This window comes from Myzus persicae, unplaced genomic scaffold, assembly GCF_001856785.1.
Source record: "Myzus persicae strain clone G006 unplaced genomic scaffold, MPER_G0061.0, whole genome shotgun sequence".
Taxonomy (NCBI): domain Eukaryota; kingdom Metazoa; phylum Arthropoda; class Insecta; order Hemiptera; family Aphididae; genus Myzus; species Myzus persicae.
Genome location: NW_019104019.1, coordinates 158312 through 162620, shown reverse-complemented (window position 1 = coordinate 162620; position 4309 = coordinate 158312).

The following is a 4309-nucleotide window of genomic DNA, read 5'->3' as shown; positions in this document are numbered from 1 at the left end:
ACTGTATTAACTGTACGTATGTATGTACGAATACAACACATGGGTATGTATATATTTACAGGTTAGTAGGGTGATAGCTGGTATGAAGTGGTAGGCAATACGTATTAGTTATTTGAGTAATTTTATGTGGGGTCAAAAAAAACTCACTTAGGTGTTTGGATAATTTTAAATCATATTTAAGGGGTTTGCCACAAACAATTTTTTTTTACTCTCATAATATATTAAATTATTAGCTAATAATAAGATAGTTTTATTTAATTTTTCGTTCGAAAACCCCATATTTTTAATCATACTTGTGTTTTGTTACCGTATTAATCACAGGCAGTGTGAATTCCGTCCATAACAATATAGGAAAGAAATAGGTTTTTTTCAAAGTTTGTTAAAAATTGGATGATGTTTATTTTACTGTACATAGATGTACACGATATAATAATATATGTATGATAACAAAACAATACCTAATAAAGATATAAAGTCTATTAATGTTTGGATTTGTTATGGGTGCATATAATTATTTTTTATACTGATTGTAATACGAACCATAAATTTTGTAGTCGAAAAAGCTTATCAAAGTATTAAAATTTAAAATTAATAACACTACATATTTAGCATCACTAGTTTTCTCAGATTGTTTACTTTAATGCTTGAAGTTCTATATACAGAGAAAATCCTTCCATGTCAGAGGCATATTGAAAAGTACAGTATAACCTCATTAATCGAGACTAATTGAAGCTCTAGGTTGATTGATTTTAACAAAATAATTTATGCAATGCGATACATACGAAAATTTAAAGACCCTCGTTCAGAAAAAAATCGTTATTATGTATTTAGAAATTATGTACAAAAATTATTTAGTATACAAGATACAATACAACACAGTTTTAGGTCCTACAAAATAAAAATAATTAGTTATTTTTATTGTTTTTCTGATAATACTAATAATATACATCATCAAACGGCTGTCCGGATTAAGCTAAGTCCGGGCTAATACAGGGCTCGAATTATCGAGGTTTTACTGTATAGTCAACAAGAGGATTTTATCTCACCTCATTTTCAAAAAATTGTAATATCTCTATACATTACTTATTAGTTAAATTTGTATAGATAAGTTCCCTGTATACACTAACATTTTTACAATCAAAAAAATTTTTCATGAATTATAAAATAATTTATTTTCAATTGAATAGGTTATTACAGGATTTTATATGGTTTGCAAGTGTGCAAGAGATCTGTATTTTATAATATTACATTTTCTATTTTTAACAGTCCCATCACCTCCTCGAAAACGTTACTCAAATTCGCGCATGTGTATACAGTATTATTGCAGTTCAACTTGTAATAAACTGTTGATTCAATAATATTGATGTTATCATTGTGCATCAGTATTTTATGCACTGCGGAGTCTGCAGAGTCATCTTTACGTATAGCCGCTATTCCGATTACATAGGGGGCGATGGGTCGAACGGTTTTCTATACAGGTAAACGTGTCTGAAAATAATAAAAGCCACATAAATCAGTAGGTATATAATAATAGGCATGTCCGCGGTGTGCCCCACTACCGATTATCGTATACAGGTATATACTGGCTATACTATACCCACCTATCAAACACAGTTACGTCACTGTCCCTGTAGACACGCATAAGATAGATTATATATATAATATATATATATATATATATATATGGATTCTGCTATAGCACGCGAAATTTTGGTTTCCTCTTAAAAGTATTACGAGACACATGAAATCGCCTGTATGCAAATGGTTAAGGTTTTAATTTTTCTATGTGAATTTTACATTACAGTATTACACTATTAATTATTGTATACGAACACTTCGAGCTAAAAAAAAAAAAACTCATGATCAAAAACACAGATATATATATATCGTTTAGAGAAAGTGAGTGTCTAGCGTTGATAAACCATCACCCCGATTACATAGGTATTATTATAATAAATTAGACTATTATACGAGGCACACATATAACAACACTATCCTATGTATAGTGTCTATAATATCTGCAGTACATTATGTTGTATTAATGAATAATATTAATGATAAATATTATATTGTATCGGAGAGTATAAAATATAATATGGGCACGCACAAGACGGATTCTGCGCTAACCGATCTATCCACACGACCCCCGGGGGCCCAGGTCCCAATCGTCGGAATCAATGCGCGTTTACACCTGTCCACACATTTGCATAACATCTATAGCTACCGCCTCCATCACCAAAGCCACCGCGGCATTATAATAATGTGCTGTGTCCGTGTATAATAACAATAATAATATATACCTATATGATATGAGTATACAACGATAATGCGTACCTATATGATATTATAATATGCTTTATTACAGCCACCGAAGCTGACTCGAGCGAGCCTCATAAAATACGCATCATAATGTTATATACGAGGAGAAACCGCGTCGATATAAAACGTCCCTTCGTCAAGGTTGCCGACTTCCACTTTTGGATAATAATAGTTATACGACTAAAATATATCATTACTATATAAATAGGCGTGCTGTTTATCGCTGCAGTGGATATGCGTTTATACATACATAATGTATGTGCACCTATATCATATTATATGAATATATTATAAAATAATGTTAAGATTTATTGTTATATATTAAACACGTTGTTTCCATACGTATAGACAGATTCGTTTTCGTTTGTCGGCTCGACCAATTTTCCGGTAAAATAAAAATAAATAACCCCCTAACTATTGAGCCATCACAGCACGAATGTTTCACCTGTTCATTTTCTATTTTTACACGTAACTCGTGACATAATAATACTCATCATTAATAATGAGTACCTAATAACAAGATTTGATTTTATTCAAACGTATACGGAATTCTATTAATATTATATCGAAGTTTCGCATACGATAAAGTTCATTAAAAATTATATTTATGAACTTAATGGAAATTTTCCACAGAGGTGACTAAATGGACATTTTATCTATAACCCACCCATATTTCTTGACACCCCCACCGATGAGTATCTCAAAGAACGCCTTGAATATATTCCATATATCATACATAATTATGTCACATGGTCATCTTTGGGAATTTAGATCTTACATAACGGACGTTAGGATCAACCGATACAACTGCACCATTTAATATCGAATGGGGGAAGTATGCCTTTTAAATTCCATGTTACCTCGCCAGAGGACATGAAATACAGTCATAGGCACAAATAGTGTTTGAGAATTTGAAGAAGGGACTGAAGTTCAGATCTATACCGGACTCCTATAGAGAATCTTCAAGTACCTAATATATTTTGTTATTTACGCCTATACCTACACAATTTATGCACATAGTCAATATTCATATAGATTCATATGGATTATAAAATAATACTGTGGTATATGAGATGTAATCAATGTAAATTACACTTTTTGATAAAAAATTATACATAATATTATAAAGAAAATTAAGCCGAAAGGTTTAATAAAATAAATATTCCAAAAGTAACATCACATAAAAATATAATATGCATTTATGATTAGGATATTTAAATATAAAAATATTATATTATATTAAATATATAATTAAATATATAATATTATTTTGTATATACTACACTTATTATAATTAATTTAATGTTTTTTGTATTTTAATATTTGGTTATAATTATAATGTATACTCCATATGGCCATAACATTTTTTATAAAATGTATATGACTTATAGTATTTAGATAGTATTTTATAGTATATACATATTTTTAATCATATAATGTATAATTTAAATTATAATTTATACTCCAAAACTATTGATTTGGTTCACTTGAGTGACGAATATTGATAGAACATTCCAAAAGAAACCTTTAACAGTTTAAGCGAAATCATTATTGTTTTACTTCATTAGGTACGTAACAGGAATGTGAAAAGTTGTGTGTTTTGTTTCACTAATCAGTAAACAATAATCAATAAAATGTAATAAATCAATAAATGTTATATTATATAGTAGTCAAGAGTTGATGACGCGTGTCTCATGCTCTTGGTTATAGGTGCTTAATAGTCTTTACGCATATGAATGTATAAATATAATAATAATATAAGTAGTTAGGTATTAATATCGTCGTAATCGTCATCACGTTGCAGGTTCTTCAAAACGGCCGTTATTTTTGCCGTTACAACAATTATAATCGCCGACGGCCTTCCAGGTATATGGCGTATGTGAAACGACACGACACCCCCGAAAAACATTACCACCCCATCGCCAAAGTTGGCTCTCGTTGTGCGTCGTACACATGTATATACGCGTGCATGTTCTTTTTTTAAAAGGGA